This window comes from Ambystoma mexicanum, chromosome 4q (assembly GCF_040938575.1).
Source record: "Ambystoma mexicanum isolate Mex_15411 chromosome 4q, UKY_AmexF1_1, whole genome shotgun sequence".
Lineage (NCBI taxonomy): Eukaryota > Metazoa > Chordata > Amphibia > Caudata > Ambystomatidae > Ambystoma > Ambystoma mexicanum.
The window spans coordinates 1,179,134,774-1,179,156,008 of record NC_090928.1 but is presented as its reverse complement, the minus strand read 5'-3'; positions in this window follow the sequence as shown (position 1 = coordinate 1,179,156,008).

Sequence of the window (21,235 nt, the reverse complement as noted above, 5' to 3'; positions counted from 1 at the left end):
GACTTATGTGTAGCTCCATCACTGCTACTTGTGCATCCATCCTGTCACTTTGGTGGCCCATTTCCAGGATGTGGTCTTGCGCTAGGTTCTTCAATGGGAGTATTCCTCAGCAGGGCTTCTCCGAGGACAGTCCGTCTTTCACTTGCTGTGTGAGAAACCTGATGGCGTCTCACCCACTAGTCCCCTGGATCTGTCACCCAGTTGGCCAGAACACAGCCATCGCTATTGGATCCAGTTCCTGGGGGTGGACCAGTGTGGGAGGATCACGTGGATGGGGGTCTTCAGGGAGTGGAAGTGAGACACCGAAGGGTGGGATGCGGTATCCCCTTCCTTATGACACCTTTTCCCCATCCTGCCCAGTGTGATATTTAGAAACTCTGCGCACCCCTTTTCCAACACAAACACTTTTTCACACCGTGAGTGACAACAGACTAAAACCTGAGCCATTTACCTGACATGTCCCAACACAAGGGTCAGGCAATTGCTGACAACTACACACACCTGACTGCTCACTCTGAGCAAGGCCGAACGCACAAGGAAGCAGCTATTTCAGGACTGCAGTTCAAACAGAGGAGAAAGGCGGTGAGACCTGAAAGGACGTCAAGGAGGGAGGTGCCCTTGCCCTTTTCAAGCCAGATCCGTGAAGCCTCCGACAAAGGAAACATGAGACCATGAATTGAAGCTGGCGAATGGTGTGACGGATGTGAGCGGTACATGGAACCCTCCCACACTGATAGGCAGGGCAGGAAGACGTCAATGAGTTCAGCACAGCTGGTGAGTCACAAGAATCTGACAGTGGACCGTACTGTGTTAGGCTCAAGGTTGCAGTGGCAACATTGAGAAGATTAATAGACAGAGTTATTTTTGTGAACGAACTTGGTATTAGAGATAGAGTGGTCCAGCAGCACAGGGGCGAACATTCGAAGGTCTCTGGCTGGTACCCCTCTCCTGAACCAAGAGAATGCGGAATTACAACAGCATTGAAACTACAAGTTCCAAGAGGCCATAGGGAAGGCTGGAGTGAGGTGTCAAGGTGTAAATACAAGTGTCAAGCCAAACGCTTGTACAATCAAAAGTCCTTGACAAATTGCGGAGGTTTTGACGAATGTGAAATTGTGAACCCGACTGAGGGATTTGTGAAACTGGCGTTTGCGCCCGGCTAAGGGGAGCGGCGTGCAAATTGTGATTTTATAAAGCGTGCACTTGTCATAGGCTAACAGAGTGACTCAGCAAGACTAGGTCACCCTTCACAAGTCTCTGTTTAAATTGGCAAGACCTTTGGGAGGCTGACACCGAAAGAAGGATCGGAGCACGGCTGAGGAGGATCCTAGGGTGAAGAGTAGCCACCCGATGTGAAGGTTAGCAGAAGGAACTTTTGTTTTGTTGTCTTTTGGCATATCAGGCCCTCTGAAGCAAGAGACTTTGCATGAGAAGAGACTTGGGCACAGAAGGCCCTGATATAGAGAAAAGGAACTGTAAGCACGTGCCAGAGAAGTCCAGGAGTGTGCAGTCTTGTCCTGTGCTAAAAATGTGGGGAAGGGAGAACCCAGTCATAACATACTGACTTATCATTTTGTGAACAGTTCTTTCTTTTCTTGTGAACATTATCCCAGTCTATTTTGTAGCACAGTGGTAAGGATTGGCAATCGTTATCGGCCCTTTTTATTTGACTTGACTCCACTAGGGCATTTTTATTATTATTATTTGATGGTCGCAGCTTGCTCCCATCTTAGATTTAGGTTTAGATTGTAAAATTCTATTTTGCATGAATACCATCTGATGGTGAATATTGGCCTAAGCACATTCGTATTGCACTACAAATTGCATTGAATGAACCTGAAACAGGCTGACATTTTGAGTTATCTGCCATTTTGATCACCTCTTGCTTTCTGTACCATGTTTAGAATTGTGTTTTTGGCTCCAAAAGAGCAAAATTAACTTTGTACTCTTTCCATGATGTTGTAAGAGGATTCAATTCAACACTACAGCTAAGTCAATGCCTAGTCTGGGATACTGAATGGAAACCCTTATTGATATATCTTTATGTCCAGTTCATGCGTTCTGGATGACTACCCCTATAAAACACCCCTCTCTTGGAATCCCCTTGACCCCGCTGAGCCAAGAAGTACTTCTGTTTTGCAAGTTTAAAAGGTTTACTTGATAATTTAAACAATAGATATATATATATATCACACTTTATAATAAATTAATAATTGAATATCACACTTAATCTGAGCAGTAATCAATAATGGATAGTCCGGCAATAGCACACTTCTTTATAATCAATGATGAGTGGTTATAGGATGGATAAGATAGGAACAATACTTTGATGGTTTCAAATGGATGCAATGTGGAATGAAATACAGTACAGAAAATAACTTGATAGGATTTCAGCAAAAGACAATGTAATCACTTTCTTGGACAATTCACCCCCCCTTTCATGCAATGCAAGGAAATGGAAGGGAAGCACACAGTTCTCAGAAATGCAATCAAATGTAATTCTGTTCACCCCATCAAGCTTAGACTACAGAAGTTTGAAACACAGGCCCAAAATGCTTTTATGTGTGCTGGCAATGAAGTGAAAAATATGCTAAAATGCTTTTAATTCCCTCTAGAGGTTCAGGGTGAGTGGTATCAAGTTAATATTAGTCCAGGCTCACTCTAGCAATGATTCAGGGATGGTTCTTAAGAGGCAAACGAATTTTTAGCAAGGAAAGCAAGGAAGCTGCTGTTTTCACACATGGAGAAATTTGCAAATCGCGGTAAAATTCGCGAGTGCGTTCTTCGCGATTGCGGCAAAATCATAGAGAATAGGAATGTGGTCCTAGGTTCGTTGAAAAGCCAAGATTCCCAGCTTTCAGAAAAAAGTTACTGCAAGTCTCTAAGACAAACGGTCACGGAGATATGAGCGATATGGTAAAGGTTGTTTTTCAGATTTTAAATTTTAAAGTTCAAAGTGACAAGTGACAGCTAGCAGCTAGAAATGACAGGTGAGAGCTTTGCAAAATGACAGGTGACAGTTAGGAGGCAGTTCTGGTTAGATTAAAATAGATTGAATTATATTATTTTAACTAAGAGATTGGTTCTGCACAGTTCTGCTAGGTACTCACAATATATTTAGAAATAGAATGGGCCTCGCCACAGATCTGGTCAGGTTTTCTTCACTCGCCACGGACGGTCTCTGCACACAGCGTCTGGGTCAGCTCTCTGGTTCTGCGAACAGCGGTCTGGGTCAGCTCTGTTCTGCCTCTGGTTTTGGATACTGCTCTGCTTTCTCTGGGTACAGCACTGCTTCTGGATCTTTCTGCACAGCTTTCTCTGGACCCAGCGCTGATCTGCACACTGTTAGGTTTGCTGGATGCTGAGGCCCACTGAGAAGAGTTCTCAGTTTGTGGGTTTAGGCCCTTGCTTTGAGTTCTGAATCACGTTCTTTGGAGTTTTAAAGTCTAAGTGTGGAATCTAGTATCTTCTGGATGTTGTGTGGTCCGGCAGAGCGCGTTGTAGGAAATGGAATTGAAAGTCCCTATCTGTCCTGTCTGTCTGCTTTTATGTGTTTTGAAAGTGGGTGGAAAGGCTAGCTTCCTAGGCCCTACCCCTCTCCACTTGTCATTGGCCACTTCCTCCTCTTCCCCTTGATTGGGGGAATGAAATGAAGTGTCATCATGATGAGGTCTGTTTATGGTACAGAGAACCCACCCCTGTCAACTTTACACACAATCTATATTTGCTCAAAAAGACATATTTCATAGTTACACAGTGGTTTGAAATTACATGCACCCATCACATATCACATGAGATATACCCTGTTCAAATCTGCTCTTCCTGAGAGCTTGCATTGAGAAATGGCAACATATTTCACTTTTTAACTGGTTTCGCAATATCGGACATTAACCCAAATTTACACACATGTGCGCAAGGAGTATGGACATTAAGTGATGAAGTGTCAGATTTTTAACATGCATACATTTTAAGTAATACCCTCTTAACTGCTAGTTTGCCCCCAGATCATGCCACCGGTTCTAAAAACCTCTTAAAATGTGGGCAGAAAAATCACAAGAATTATGGTATCATTTAAATAATTATGACAAGTCCGTACTATGAGTTATTCATCTTTTTCTAAAACCATATTCTGGCTACAGGGATATGGTTTCCCACGTCACATGGTGTAGAAACCAGTTTGTCCAGTTTCTGCCAGGCTCAGAGGCCCTGCCCCTCCCAGTTTCTGCCAAGAGGAAGCTGTTTTACGGTCCCCCAATAAACCATCTGCCTGGGCCCTGGAAGGCCCATTGTTCAAGAGGAAGCCATTTAGGGCCACTTCAATAAACCCTCTGCCTGGGTCCTATGTTTAGTCTCTAGCAGTCCCTTGGTAATTCAATCAGAGAAGTGTCATATCCCTTTTGGTGGGAACAGCAAAAGGCAGCTAGGCCTGGGAACACAGCAGTTGTGCAAGTCTCAACTCCTTTCGGGGGTAGCTGGTGGGCAGAATTCAGTTCCTTAAGCCAGACCCCAGCTAATGTCACTTTTAGTTACCCAGTTTTCTGCATTCAAATAAAACTAACCATTTTTACATATGCAGCTAGAATGCTGATTCTAAGTTTCAAACTATGACATTTAAACAATTGCAACCTATGTGACACTCAAAAGTAGGTCACTCATTTCTTTTAAACATTTAGATTTTTAGTGTCTTTCAGTCCAAATTTACTTAAACTGCTGAAATCCACAGCTCAGCCAGTCTTGTTATAAACCTTCAAGTCACTTCAGAATATAACTTTACATTGTATCCACCCCTCAGTAAGTCTTTCTTTGGCCTGCTTTGGGTTCATTTATTCAGTTTTACACAAATGTCTGGTGTTGTTTTAAAACGCCGGCTTTCTGATAGTGGTGAGTACTGGTAATGCACCCATTTTTGGGATTTAAGAAAATGAATTCCCCACAATTCTAGGTTGCTTTTGGCAATCAGCATTGCCATTCCCAATGGTTTCAGACTACTGTGTGGGTAGTCCAATGGTGGTTTTAGGCAGTGCCCTTCTGTGCCCACAACATCGGCAAAAATGAGTGGCAGCCTATTCTTCATGCACTTCCCTGTGCATTTTCTGGGAAGCTCTGGCCATCATGATGTTTTCCATGTCAGTACTGCACAGTTTTGAGGTAGGGCTCGGATGCATGGATAAAAACATCCCACAAGCCCCCCTCTTGCGATGGCCATTCTGTTTCACTGATGGGACTCGCAAGACCTGGGATGTTTCCTCATCTTCTTCCAATAGATGGCACAGTTCAGCATCTTTTCCTCCATCCGGTCGGATCGATCGGTTCTCCTCGCCGGTCCTGATGGGAGTATTGGGCGGTACACTGGGCCCCTCGCGTCTCTGCTTCCGGTCTCCGGATCATCCTCCTTGGCCTGTCTCCAGGTTTTCTTTCTCCTAGGACGACAAAGGAAGAGCGGCAATACCTATTCATGGACATTTCTCCCCCACCATTGATATAGTGGGGTGGCATATAAATTTATAGTCAAAACATATGAACATGCACATTTCTTTTTGCATTCAAAAATAAAAACACCCACATTGAGAACCTCAGAATTTGATAGGTGATATGTCGGATATTTTAAGTTAGAACTGAATTAATCTGAGACAGTACCCTCTAGGATTTCAGAGGATTCCTCCAGTTGTTGCAGAGTGTGCCTGGGATGGCAACGCTTCAACTGGTTAATGTGGACCCACTTGTCTTCCCCCTCTGCCAAACCGCCTTTGGGGATGCGGATCTTGTAGGCCACAGGGGAGATTTTGTCTATAACCACAAAGGGTCCCTTCCATGTAGGCAAACATTTTGCTGTTTGGCCTGGTTCCTTTGGAAATTGTATAGATAGACCCAGTCCCCCACCTGATATTACTTCCTGGAAGTCTTCAGGTCATAGTGGGTCTTCATGCTATCAGCTGATCTTTCTAGATTCCGCTGAGCATAAGCAAAAGCATGTTGAAGGTGTTTCCTTAAATTCTCCACATACTCATGAGTTGTGGAGGCATTTATCAGTGTCTGCTCTTGGGTCCTGTAGAGCAAATGCTGAGGAAGCACCATCTTGCGCCCAGTCATCAACTCAAATGGTGGCATTTTGGTTGCAGATGAAGGGGTAGATCTGATGGCCATTAGGACCAGAGGTAATCGGATATCCCAACTTGGCCCAGAATCTGCCACAAACTTCTTTAATATGCTCACAATGGTTCGGTTATATCTCTCTACTGCCCCAGAAGAAGCTGGCCGGTAAGCAATATGCAACTTCCTTTTGACCCCCAGTATCTCCCACATCTTTGTCATTACTTCACTGGTGAAGTGGCTACCCCTGTCTGACTCAATCCTTTGAGGTAGACCGAAACGGGAAAAGATGTGGTTAATCATCAGGGCAGCTGCAGTTTCTGCCTTGCAATTTGGGGCTGGGAGACATTCCACCCACTTGGTAAACAAGCATGTCACAGTCAACATGTACTTATTCCCCCTAGCAGAGCGAATCACGGGGCCTACAAAGTCGATTTGTAAATCTGACCAGGGCAGGGTCATCCCCCTCTTTTAGAGAGGCGCACGGTGTGTGAGGGATGTTGGCTGAAATTGCGCACACACAAGACAACCTTTCAAATATTGGTTGAGGTCCTGGCCCATGTGTGGCCAGTATGCAACCTCTCTTAAGATTTCCAGCGTTGTGTGAAACCCCCTATGACCAGTGGTGGCCGCATCATGGGCGTGACTTAACATCAGGCTTCGGAATGAGGTAGGAACCACCCACTGACCGTGGCCAGCTTTGGATTTCCTTACCAGCAAACCCTCTTGGATTCGGAACATTTTTGGACATTTCATCAACACTCTTAGGTCCCCTTTCCCAATGTAATCGGTATCCGTCAGGGGAAAGTTCTCAGGGTCCTCAAGGTGCTGGTAAAATTTACCAATTATTGGATCCCCCTTCTGAGCGGTAATCAAATCAGCATCAGGGGTCTCCTTGCTCCATTGGGTAGTTGACAGATCATTGTGAGCATTTGTCTGGGACCTAGTGATAGCAGTGACCTGGATCTCCCCCAATAGGGACTCAATCTCAATTAGATCCCCTTGGATGGCCCCGGTTTTGGCCAGCTGATCAGGTAAGTCATTTCCAGTTTTGTCTGGTCCCTCTACTTTGGAATGACCCTTGATCTTCTTCCAATAGATGGTCATCCCCTTCGAGGTGACCAGATCATCAATGTTTTGGATCAACTTCCCATGTTTCAAGGGTTTGTTGTTAGCACATAACATGCCTCTGGTTTTCCAATTAACCAGGTGCTCCACGACCCCGTTCCGTACATAATCCGAATCTGTGATTATGACCAGTTCGTGGAGTTGATGATGGACAGCAGTGAGGATGGCCTGATGCACAGCCATCAACTCTGCCACCTGACTACTTCGGGGACCAATTTTGTACCGGCATGGGTGAAGGAGTTCTGGGAACTCCTTCACCCATGCATTCCCTACGCCGGCCACCAGTTCTTTCTCCCCGTTGTTGTCAACATGGTAAGAGCATCCATCCACATACACAGTGGGCATTCCCTCACACTTGTCTTCTTCAAAGGCTTTGTGGGGGGACTTAAGGTATGCCTCCATGTTGTCCTTTATTTTTAGACTTTCGTCCTCGAGACAGTTTTCTCTGGCACAATCATGCAAGTCAGCCAGACCTTGCGCGAGGGGACTCTTCTTGTTTTGGCCATATCTGACCTCCACAGGAAAGCCTTAAATTGTCAGAATCCAGGAAGTAATTCGGGAATTACTCACATTTCCGGCCCGGATTCTGTCACTTTGGAGATATTGCAGAGGCTGGTGTGGAGTCTCCACTATGATGTGTTCCCCCTGGATAAACGGGCAGTAATTCTTCAATGCCCACACCGTTGCCAGGAGTGCATTTCTCACAATCGTTGAATTTTTCCTCCACAGAGGATAAAGTTTTGCTCGCATAGGAGATTACTTTATTGACCTTGTCATGCTTTTGGTATAATACTGCCGTCAAGCACGTATTAGAGAACCCCTTCTCCAGGAAGAACTCCTTGTTTCTGACAGGGTAAGCTAGGCAGGGCGCTTGTGAGAGGCTTCTTTTGAGTTGTCTTACTGCCTCGGCTTGTTCTGGACCCCATTCCCACTTGACCCCCCCTTCAAGAGATGAATCAGGGGTCTGGTGATCTCTGCGTAGCCCTCAATGAACTTTCTGCTGTAATTAGTCAGTCCAAGGAGGCTCCTTAGTTCCCGCAGAGTTGTGGGGTCTTTCAGTTTTTGAAGTGCTTCTACTTTCTTTTCCTGGGGACAGAGACCCTGAGGAGTAATCTCATGCCCAAAGAAATTAACACGGGTTCTACACCACTGTGCTTTCTGAAAGGAAAGTTTTGCTCCGGCGGCCCTCAACTGCGTCAGAACATAACGGATCTCCGCTATGTGTTCCCCCACAGATGAACTTTTGATGAGGACATCATCTACATAAGCCAGGATACCCCTCGCACCCAGGTCGGGCATGGCCTTATGTAGGAAAATGTTGAATTCATTGCCGGAGTTGAGGTATCCGAAGGGAGTCCGGGTCCATGTGTATTGCTGGCCCCCAAAGGTAAAAGCCAGCTTGTATTGGTCCTCCCTACTGACAGGCACAGTCCAGTATCCATTGGTCAGGTCTATTGCAGTGAATACCTGTGACCCCTGGATCTGGGCCAGCCCTTGGTCAATGTAGGGCAGAGGCCATCGGGAAGTATGGACCCGTTTGTTGAGCTCCCTAAGGTCGGCGCAGAGTCTCCACTGGCCGTTTGGCTTCAATATTCCCAGCACCGGATTATTGAAGGTGCTGTGGACTGGACGGATTATTCCCCGGGACTCAAGGTTCTTAATTATTTCAGTAAGGGACTCCATTGATGCGAGAGGCAAGCGATATTGCTTCACAAACACAGGAGTCATGCCAGGGTCCGTGGGGATTGTTGTTGTGTGGATGTCGGTGCGGCCACAGTCATATGAGTCTACCGCAAAGAGATCTTGGAAATCCAAGAAAACTTGTTTCAACTTTTGCTTTTGTTCCAGAGTCACACATGCATCAGCTAGGTTGACTCTCTCTTCCACCATCTGCCTGAAGCCTGGAAAGACTTCTGGTTTGGCTATTTCAGCGGCCTCCTCCAGCTGGGTGGAGAAGTCCCTGGTCAGAGTGCTGATTTGGACTGGAGGCTTCAGGTGGGAAAGGCAGCCCTCATGGACCTGGAAAATCACCTCATCCCTCCTGAAGTCACAAGTCACATCTTCCTTACCATAAGGGCAGGAAGTGTACACCAGGAAGTTCCCCCCATGCCGGGTAAAAATCCTGTCTGGTGTTGTATTTCATCACTGTCACTGTCAAAGCAGTCCATGGGGATTGGCCCTAACAGTTAATTACCTAAATCAATGGAAAAATGTCGGTCATCAACCGCCATTCCAATAATGGTGCCTGCGGCTAGAGTAATACTCTTCAAGTCGCTGTTATCCACCTCTATTAGAATGGTGTCATGTTCTATGTTGACTAATGGAGTTGGGTTTACCCCCAACCCTTGCTGTTGGAGAGAAGCGTTTAGATGTATGTAAGCATCAGGGTTTTTCAAATGTTGTCCTCATTTACCTTTCACTTCCAGGGAGAATTGTCGGGTCCTTTCTGGGATGGTGAATTCCTCTTTGATCTGAATTTCAACTGCATAAGGTAGCAATTGAGCTGACCTAAATGCTTTTTCTGGATCATCAAAGCCCATGGGATTATCCGCTAATCGGGACCAAGCTTTGAAGTTTATTAGGTCCAAACTAATGGCAAAGCGATTGAGAATGTCACTGCCTAAGTAAAAAGAGGCAGTGACGTCTCGCACGACCCAACAATTATGGACTATGCTCTTGTTGCCAATGGAGATTTTGAGCATACACCTGCTTGGCAGGAGATGTTTGGAATTAGGTGCTTCCAGGTCCATTTCCCATTTGTCTATCAGTTTGAATGTGGGAATGGCTGGATCTTTTGGGAGTTGGCGGAACATGGCTTCGCTGATGAAGCTCTTACCGTTGTTCACACACACTCGAGCGAGAACAGAGTCCTTCCCATCATTTAACTGAACAGGGATGAACAACTGCTCTCCAATTTGCTGAATATCAGCCAGGCTCTGAGCTGATTTCACATCTTTCTGGACTATAGGAGTGGGAGTTTCTGATTGTGGATTGGTAAAGAATTTCAGGGTGTTTCCTTCCAGTGTGGAATACCACCTTAAACTGGAAGGAAGGTTGATTTTCAGAAATAGAGAGGACCCCCCATCACCAGTCTGTTGTCCTACTTCTATTACTGTCACGTCTGGAATTTGGTTGTTCTGGAAGTGAAATTCTACTTGGTCAGATTTTTGTTCAACCATGTGGCAGGTGCCGTTTAAACTAACATGGTTGACACTCTGTTTTAATTTTATTGGTCGGCTAGTCTGGGTCCAGAGGACCTTGTTTACACAATCTATTAGAGGTGACAACCTTCTCAGGAGGTCATTCCCTAGTAAACAAGGGGTGCCCTCTGGAGGCACTACTATGACTGGGTGTTTCAACTTGTGTCGCCCAATTTTAATGTCCAAATCTGCCGTCCCCTCGACAGGAATTTCCTTCCCGTCAAAGTTCTGGAGTTGTCCAGGAATACTGAGGTAAGAGGAATTTGGTAATTCCCTCCCCTTCCTGCATTCAGTTCATCAAAGGCCCTTCTGGACAGAAGGGTAGCTTGAGATCCCGTGTCCACCAGCGCTAAAATTGTACCCTGCCCCTGTACTTGTACCGGGGCATAGTATCTTCCCTCCTTCTCCTCAAGGGGGCACAGATAATTTTGGACAACTGGTGGGCTAACTTTCTGGTTTTGGACATTGCTAGCGAAGAGATTTGGGCAGAATTCTGTAGAGAACCTTGGGAATCTGAAAGAAAAAGTTGGCAACTGGAGATCAGAGCCATTGGGGGTTCCCCTGGTTCCGGTTCTGGGCCGCCCCGCCCTTTTTGGGGGCAGTCATCAGGACGGGTTGGAACCAGGGGATTTCGGTATTGTGTGTTCTGGGATGAGATGATGGGCGGCGGTAGCTCAGTCTCCATATCTCCCCAGTCTGAATTGACATCCCTTGGGACCCATTTTTCTTTGGGAGGAGTTCCCCCATCTCCGAAGGAGAAGATCCTTTTCCCAGGATCTTCTGAGGATCCCTCTCCCTCAAATTGGAAGACCTGTACCTCCTCCACAAAGTGGGTCTGTTTTGGTCCTTTGTTTCTCCTACCCCCCCTCTGCTCCTTGGGAGGCGGGCTTTCAGGGGCAGGAGATTTTGTTTCCGGTTCCTGGTTTTCCAGGGGCTGTTTACGAGTGAGGAAGGAAGCTTCCTCCAAGGCTTTACACCCCCCTTCCCCTTGTGCCTCCTCCCTGGGAACCGGTGAGTTATCGGGGTGCTGCCCCCGTCATTGTTCTGGAGCACCAGGTCCAGAGTTGGGTGCGTTCTGCGCCGGCATGCCGATCTGAGGGTTCTGCTGAGCCCTCAGTATATGACCCAGATCCCGCGCCATGTTTTGAACCTGGCGCTCTAACTGGGAAACCTGCTCAGGCTGATACGGGGCCCTGTTTTCTCCCCTGGGCTGATCCCGGGAAGGGTAGCTATCCCTTCTTTGGTAGTACCCCTGGTAGGGAAGATTTGGATACCCCTCCGCCCTTGGCCTCCCCTCTCCCGGATTCGGTTGTCTGGGCTCAGGGAATTGGGAAAAGAAGGGTGGAGGATTTAGGGGCTGGAAGTTGGGTGGATACCTGGGGAAGAAGTTCTGCCCAGGGTTTGGTGAGTTTCTGCCCTCCTGTGAGAAGTTGGGAGGGATGTTCTCTGGGTTAGGTGCTTGGCTGGATCCCCCCCCTTGGGCTGGAGGAGTCCACACATAACCCAGGATGGGTCTGTTTCCCTTGTAACGGGGGCTTACATAATCAGGAGAGCGAGGGACCCCATTTGTGGGGCTGCCTCCCTGGCTCCCTGTCTGTGCCTGGCCCGAGGACCTTCTGGGCCTAGCATTATTAGGTGCAGGTAGGTTTTTAGGCCCCCCCATCTCCAACTCTAAAACGGGGGTAACCTTTACCTCTGCCACCTTGGCAGCAGGAGGGGTGTTGTTGACTTTGGGGTTTTTGGGCGCATTATTTTTATTTTCTATTGGCTTCTGCACCTCATAGATCCGGGTCGCCTGTTCAATGACCCAGTCTAAAGATCTTTTCTCGTGAAAATCCCTCACGAGCTGGGTCATTATTTATTTGGGCAAGGCATGGAAAAACGTATTAATAAATTCTCTGCTATCTGTGCGCACCCTTCTTGTGGTCTGTGCAAAAGCACGCTTTAACTCCTGCATAAAATTCCTGTGGGGCCTGATCCTCCCCACATTGTAAATTGTAGGCTGCCTTGCGAGCCTCTTGAGGATTTCTATGAGTAGAAAAATGTTTCAAGATGGCCGCCTTATAGGTGGACCATCTTAAATGATTTTGGTCCTCCAGCCCAGCAAAGAAACTGGAGTATTCCGGGGAGAAGGTACACTTTACATATTGAATACAGCTTTGGCTGTCCTTCAAATGGAAAGTCTCCATCATTTGCTCAAACAACTCTAAGTGCTCCCAAACAGAATACTTGGCGTTCTTATGATAAGGCGTGATGACGCTCCTGATTGCCTTAATCTGCTTTAAGGGGTCCTTAAGCAAGGCCCTTTTTGTCTTATTGGCCCTTTTGGTCCAGGTAACCCTGGTCCATTCATCTTCTGACTCAGAGGCACTGCTCCCAGAGGTTCCCGTCTGCTCTTCCAGGTTTTCCTGGATTCTGCGAGCCTGGGAATGGCTGGCAGAATGTGGGGACCTGGTCTCCTGTGTCCTGTACCGCTCAGAGGAGTCTTCAGATCCCTCCTGGCTGCCAGGATTTGATGGGTACCCCCCCACTGACCTAACTGGGCAGAGGTTTTCAGGATGCCCTTAATGGGCCTACTCTCCTGGGGTTCCCCATCAAATTGCACTGTGCTTGGGTGCCCATACCCGGATGCCCGCCCCTCCATTCCTGGGTGTTACTGGCCTATGAGCCCCATGCTTCTGGCTGGATAGTAATCTGCCATCCCTGTGGCCCTGTGCTCATGTGCGCCAGGGGACATGGGGGTGGCAGAGTCCAGGGACTGAGAGAGATAAAGGCCTCTGGTACTAGGGCTCCTGGGGTTATGCTCAGGAGTTTCTCTTTCCCAGCGAACCTCATCTCTATCCGCCTCTGCTCCCTGTTGCAATGCAAGAGCCTGCGCCTTCAGTTCCTCATTTAAGGCCTTACTAGACTCTATCAGTCTCTCCTGCATCGCTACCTGTTGTTGGAGTCTATCATTGTGCTGGCAGAGAGCCTCATTCTCTCTGTGTGCCTCCTGATTGGTCCTGGAGCACTGGGCCAGTCTTTGCTGCAGGAGGGTTACCTCCTGAGCTGTGCCCCTATTGGCCTGCTCCTTTTTTTCCAGAGCATCCTCCACCCTCCTGGTGTGTTCTAACAAGTTCTGGCGTTCTTTTTGGAGGTCACCCAGCCCCTGGAGGGCCAAGTGATTTTCTTCTGTTTTACTTTTTAAATGGCAGACTTCTTGGCCTAAAGCATCTCTTTCCTGGCTAAGAGCCTGCATTTGTGCCGCCAGGTCGTCCCTCTGCCTTTGAAAGGCACCAGCTTTCTGGCGTTCTTCATCAAACTCTGCCTGGGTATCCAGGTCTTTCAAAATCAGCTTGTTGCTCTCTGCCTTCACTCTATCTAGATGACTTTGCAGGGTGGCTACCTGCTCCGTGCATGCCCTGTTAAAGTCTAATTGTTGCTCCAGCTTTTTCTGGCTCTGCAGTAAGGAGTCCAAACTGTCTTTGTGCTCCTTCTGCAGGGCCAGAAATCTAGTATCCTGGTCAGCCTTTTCCTGTTGCAGTATATCCATGTCCTCTTTTATTTTAATGATATACTGCCTACTATCATTTTCTGACTCCTGGCTCCTCTGCAGCCTCTGCTCAGAAGAGTCCAGATCAGATTGGGCCTTCTGTAATGCCAGCAGTTGCCTACTCGCCAGATCTTGGCCTTCAGCACATTTGTCCTGCATGGCTCCCATATGTAAATATAAATATGCCGCTACCCTGGCAATCTTGTTGTGCTCATCCTTGGCCTTAGAGGACATATATAGTTCACTCAGGGCTACATGTAAGGGACCCTGGTCTCTCCATGTATCTGACCCTGTTTCCGTGATCTGGGGTGCGATTGCTTGCAACCAGACCGTCTGGTCCTGATGGGTCCACTCACCTCTCACAAATAGCTTATGTAAGAAGTGCTCTCTGGCTATTTTCATATCTACCAAGGTCGTCATTCTGGAATTTGAGTTCCTTCCTGACTTACAGAAGTTTGTTTTTTATTTTTGCAAAACAGACCTTTTCCTTAGAGCGTTCCTTTGAGGAGTGCTTTACAGTGTAACACAGCGTGGTGATCCAACCGGATATGTGTATCTGGTCAGCTGGCACACTGTATTAATCTGCACAAGTGATAGATCTAATCCGGAATCCCCGGCTACGAGCCCCCAATTTGTAAGAGGTTTCAATTCAACACTACAGCTAAGTCAATGCCTAGTCTGGGATACTGAATGGAAACCCTTATTGATATATCTTTATGTCCAGTTCATGCGTTCTGGATGACTACCCCTATATAACACCCCTCTGGATAAGATAGCAACAATACTTTGATGGTTTCAAATGGATGCACTGTGGAATGAAATGCAGTACAGAAAATAACTTGATAGGATTTCAGCAAAAGACAATGTAATCACTTTCTTGGACAATTCACCCCCCCTTTCATGCAATGCAAGGAAATTGAAGGGAAGCACACAGTTCTCAGAAATGCAATCAAATGTAATTCAGTTCACCCCAGCAAGCTTAAACTACAGAAGTTTGAAACACAGGCCCAAAATGCTTTTATATGTGCTGGCAATGAAGTGAAAAATATGCTAAAATGCTTTTAATTCCCTCTAGACGTTCAGGGTTAGTGGTATCAAGTTAATATTAGTCCAGGCTCACTCTAGCAATGATTCAGGGATGGTTCTTAAGAGGCAAACGAATTTTTAGCAAGGAAAGCAAGGAAGCTGCTGTTTTCACACGTGGAGAAATTTGCAAATCGCAGTAAAATTCGCGAGTGCATTTTTCGCGATTGCGGCAAAAGCATAGAGAATAGGAATGCGGTTCTAGGTTCTTTGAAAAGCCAAGATTCCCAGCTTTCATAGGAAAGTTACTGCAAGTCTCTAAGACAAACGGTCACGGAGATATGAGCGATATGGTAAAGGTTGTTTTTCAGATTTGAAATTTTAAAGTTCAAAGTGACAAGTGACAGCTAGCAGCTAGAAATGACAGGTGAGAGGTTTGCAAAATGACAGGTGACAGTTAGGAGGCAGTTCTGGTTAGATTAAAATAGATTGAATTATATTATTTTAACTAAGAGATTGGTTCTGCACAGTTCTGCTAGGTACTCACAATATATTTAGAAATAGAATGGGCCTCGCCACGGATCTGGTCAGGTTTTCTTCACTCGCCACGGACGGTCTCTGCGCACAGCGTCTGGGTCAGCTCTCTGGTTCTGCGAACAGCGGTCTGGGTCAGCTCTGCTCTGCCTCTGGTTTTGGATACTGCTCTGCTTTCTCTGGGTACAGCACTGCTTCTGGATCTTTCTGCACAGCTTTCTCTGGACCCAGCGCTGATCTGCATGCTGTTAGGTTTGGTGGATGCTGAGGCCCACTGAGAAGAGTTCTCAGTTTGTGGGTTTAGGCCCTTGCTTTGAGTTCTGAATCACGTTCTTTGGAGTTTTAAAGTCTAAGTGTGGAATCTAGTATCTTCTGGATGTTGTGTGGTCCGGCAGAGCGCGTTGCAGCAAATGGAATTGAAAGTCCCTATCTGTCCTGTCTGTCTGCTTTTATGTGTTTTGAAAGTGGGTGGAAAGGCTAGCTTCCTAGGCCCTACCCCTCTTCACTTGTCATTGGCCACTTCCTCCTCTTCCCCTTGATTGGGGGAATGAAACGAAGTGTCATCATGATGAGGTCTGTTTATGGTACGGAGAACCCACCCCTGTCAAGTTTACACACAATCTATATTTGCTCAAAAAGACATATTTCATAGATACACAGTGGTTTGAAATTACATGCACCCATCACATATCACATGAGATATACCCTGTTCAAATCTGCTCTTCCTGAGAGCTTGCATTGAGAAATGGCAACATATTTCACTTTTTAACTGGTTTCGCAATATCGGACATTAACCCAAATTTACACACATGTGCGCAAGGAGTATGGACATTAAGTGATGAAGTGTCAGATTTTTAACATGCATACATTTTAAGTAATACCCTCTTAACGGCTAGTTTGCCCCCAGATCATGCCACCGGTTCTAAAAACCTCTTAAAATGTGGGCAGAAAAATCACAAGAATTATGGTATCATTTAAATAATTATGACAAGTCTGTACTATGAGTTATTCATCTTTTTCTAAAACCATATTCTGGCTACAGGGGTGTGGTTTCCCACGTCACATGGTGTAGAAACCAGTTTGTCCAGTTTCTGCCAGGCTCAGAGGCCCTGCCCCTCCCAGCTTCTGCCAAGAGGAAGCTGTTTTACGGTCCCCCAATAAACCATCTGCCTGGGCCCTGGAAGGCCCATTGTTCAAGAGGAAGCCATTTATGGCCACTTCAATAAACCCTCTGCCTGGGTCCTATGTTTAGTCTCTAGCAGTCCCTTGGTAATTCAATCAGATAAGTGTCATATCCCTTTTGGTGGGAACAGCAAAAGGCAGCTAGGCCTGGGAACACAGCAGTTGTGCAAGTCTCAACTCCTGTCGGGGGTAGCTGGTGGGCAGAATTCTGTTCCTTAAGCCAGGCCCCAGCTAATGTCACTTTTAGTTACCCAGTTTTCTGCATTCAAATAAAACTAACCATTTTTACATATGCAGCTAGAATGCTGATTCTAAGTTTCAAACTATGACATTTAAACAATTGCAACCTATGTGACACTCAAAAGTAGGTCACTCATTTCTTTTAAACATTTAGATTTTTAGTGTCTTTCAGTCCAAATTTACTTAAACTGCTGAAATCCACAGCTCAGCCAGTCTTGTTATAAACCTTCAAGTCACTTCAGAATATAACTTTACATTGTATCCACCCCTCAGTAAGTCTTTCTTTGGCCTGCTTTGGGTTCATTTATTCAGTTTTACACAAATGTCTGGTGTTGTTTTAAATCGCCGGCTTTCTGATAGTGGTGAGTACTGGTAATGCACCCATTTTTGAGATTTAAGAAAATGAATTCCCCACAATTCTAGGTTGCTTTTGGCAATCAGCATTGCCATTCCCAATGGTTTCAGACTACTGTGTGGGTAGTCCAATGGTGGTTTTAGGCAGTGCCCTTCTGTGCCCATAACATCGGCAAAAATGAGTTGCAGCCTATTCTTCATGCACTTCCTTGTGCATTTTCTGGGAAGCTCTGGCCATCATGATGTTTTCCATGTCAGTACTGCACAGTTTTGAGGTAGAGCTCGGATGCATGGATAAAAACATCCCACAATGTCAACGTAGATAAGAATGTTGAAACTGCTAAAGTGGATTGTTTGTCCTACACTGAGAAACCGTGGAGTTAAACAAAAGCCATACTAATGAGTACTTTAGATACCATCTGTTCCAATAGTGCCTTTCTCCGTTCACACAGCAAAGTAGAATGATGAATAGTTGAACATGCTCTTCTTGCTAAAATCTTTGTTTTCGCTCCTTGAAACTAAGCTGACTTTAAACTCAAGAACAAATGATAGACAAATATAAGCAAGAAAAATAAGGAATGTTACCTTTGTGTCTTATATTTCAAAAACATTTGAAATGTGTAAAGAAAACAACAAACTATTCAATGATGTTTAAGCGTGACTTAGTTATGTGGATAGGCCATGAACCCTAGCTAAATGTATTACACAAAGAGGGGGTGGACGATGTGTCTGGGATTGTGGAAAACTTGTATAAACACTTGTGTTTTTGAAATGTCCAGCACTCTCTCATCTCACGGTGTCTGCTGCTTGCACACATTGCAGGGTGTTGAGAGTCAGACAGCTGTCTGTTAATAAAAAGTACATTGTACCTTTGGACTCATAACTGGTGTATTTCTATTATGTGGTATTAAGCCTCGATATTCTTTAATCGTTCAAGATTAGGTGTTTATCTCACCCATTTTACAGTTTAATAAACACCCTTGAACCGTGATCACTTGTGTCTGTCTTACTTTGATACCATGCCTTCCTTACAGCTGTATTATTGAGAACTCTTTGCCTGGGAAGTCACGCCCGACTGCCATTTCTCTGGCATGTAAGTCGTTGATTGTTTCTTTTGGTCTTTGTCGAGCTAGGCTCATCTGGAACCGTTCATAGTCTGGATTGAGCTGTGGCTTGAACTTGTTATTCAGTGCTGCCTTTGATGCTGCATTGTCATGATCTGGGCCATGGTTTGGTATCCAATTGAACAACCATAGCGCTACAGTGCCTAGGTTTAACATGGTAGATACTCTAATTTCTTTTTGTCTGCTATGATTTCCCTCGATTGGAGATGCAGTTCGAATTATTGCAGCCACAGCTCGTATATCAGGGCTGTTCCTGGCAAATGCGGTTCAAATGGACGCAGACACTACGTGGTCTGTTGCCCACCAATCTTGAGTTCCGAGTCCATGATTGGCAGGCATTTGAGAAAGTTCCTCCCTTGGCTGCAGTCCCTCCCTAGGGCTTCACCTGAGCCTCTCCATATAATGGCATTTATCCCCCCAGAATATGTCTGTATATGTCTACTCTTGTAAGCACTTTAATAATATCTGTTACCATTACCCGTTTTATTAAGATTAATTTCTTCATAAACTAGACGTTTATTTGTTTGCAAGAACACTTTGAACATGGTAAAGTTTTGCTCAGTTGCAAAGTATGACATTTGCTTTATATTACATTGTATACCAGTTGTCCAAATCCGTCTTGAACATTTCTTTCTCAAAGTTATTATAATAATGTAAAATACATCACATCAGATTAAGATCAAATTGGTTAATTTTTAGTTTGGGATACCTATAAGCCAAACATATTGCATTAGAGTCAGCTAGGGAGAAATGGCATACGAGGAGGGACACACAGCTTGCAGGTGTTGTATTTGCCGACCTTTTGACTGCCCATGGCATGCTAACCCCTATGACATTTCGCACCCAGTTCCTGCTCCTCCCCACCGATGGGAAATGTTTGAGCTCCCTTTACTTAATCCTTACCATCAAACTTAACACTCAAACTGCCTTGTCACGAGTTTGGCGGTAACCCTTAAATGCGGCGGTTAGCCTATTACTACTGCATTTAAGGGCCTGCCAAATCACAGGTTTGGCAGGATTTACACCCAGCTCTGAGCTGGGGGTAAATCCCCAGCGATTTTGTCGATTTGTGATGCTATTACTGTGCGCTAATACCGCTGGCGGTAGTAGCGCTGAAAATTCCCCATTGGGCCCAATGTGGAATGGGAAATTCCCAAATGGGCCCAATGGGAAATGGGGAATTACTGTTCTGCCAAACCCGTTAGCTGGCGCTAATAGCACCGGGGGGTTTGGCGGTAACGCTAAAAGCCCCGGCCATATCCAGGTGGTATTACCGCCGGTATACTGCCCAACTCATAATGAGGCCCAAAGTGTCTGCCAGTGTGTTTCCAGAGCAGTCTGCTGAGAGTTAATAACTTAATTGGAGTTCTAAACCTGCTGCTGAAATAAACATACCTTAACCAGGTTTGCCTTCAGCCATTCGTTTTATTACCACTATGAGTGTCTTTCACCGAAGTCCTGTTAAAAACAAGCACTGGCAAAGCCAATTTTTTTGGCTTGTCTATACGTATTAGGCAGATGCCAGGCACAGCTCTTGGATGGCAAGGCAATCCATTTTACAGCTTCTACCATCAATGCCCAGTTAATACCATCATGGCAGTGCCTGGCAAGTACCATTCCCATGCCTACACAAAATCACAAACTGTTGGCATTGCCAATGCTTGTTAATTATTAATGCAATGGGCCTCATTACAAGTTTGGCGGTAGCCTTGCCAGTAAAACCGTCAGGCTGCTGCCAAACTTACACAGTAATTGCCCACTAGCGGGCGTCGGAATAAAATGCTTCCCATTCTCATTTGAGCCCCATAGGGCTCAATGGGAATGGGGACGTTGGATGCCCCCGCGCCATTCTTGAATGGTGCTGGTGCATTCGACATGCTCGGCTCGAGGGTGCCAGTACTTCGGGCAGGAAGGCGCCCGCGAGCAGAACTCGTAGTTTGCCGGTCCGGTAACAATGGTACCGGCAAGCTTACCAGTATCATTCTTACCGGAACGGCAAACATATAATGAGGCCCAATGTCTTTCAATGCGTGCAATCAGTGGGGTCACATACATGTCACATGTCAGGCTCCGTTCTAAAGTGATAGGTGGCCCTGAATCCGTCAGTCTGGCATTTAGGTGTGCTCAGGTGCTTTTTCTCACTCACTCTTGCTCTCTAGCTATTTTTCCCTCACCCGCTGCCCCATACCCCACCTATGCCCTCCAACCTTTCGTTTCTTGATCCTTAAAAATAGCCGCTTTGTTCTCCAATTCTGGAGAAACAGAAAACGCTCCTCTGGGCCCTGAGAAATGAAACTTGCACTGCATTAAGCAGGTAAGAAAAGGAAACCGAAAGCACAGCTTTACTGGGCAACAAGACCCCGGATCTTGCCGCCCGTGGCATCGGGTACACAGCAATCCCCCAAGAGTCTAATGAGTGTGGGGCCATTACCAGGGGCTCAAAAGCAAAGTCTGTTTCCTAAGCTGTCCTTAAATGTCTCCATTTCGTTTTGGTTTTTGATTGTAATCCTGCCAACGGATAAGTGCGGGAATGGGCGAAGCCTGCAATGTTTACTTATGGGAATTCAAGGCCAACATACACACCCTTGGCACTTGAGAATTCAATATCAGTATATCAACATGTTGACCTTCAATATTACAGCAATGCACTTTACTAGGAAAGGGGTGCTTTCATCTGGTTCTGCAAACATATCCAAGTGTTAGCATGTTTCCAAAAAACAAGGAGTTTTTTTGTTATTAACCTTTGACAAGACTGGAGGTTTACTAATTCACGGGTGGACTGGGAACCAAAAGAGTCCCTGGAAATAATGTTCAAAGTGGCCGCATAT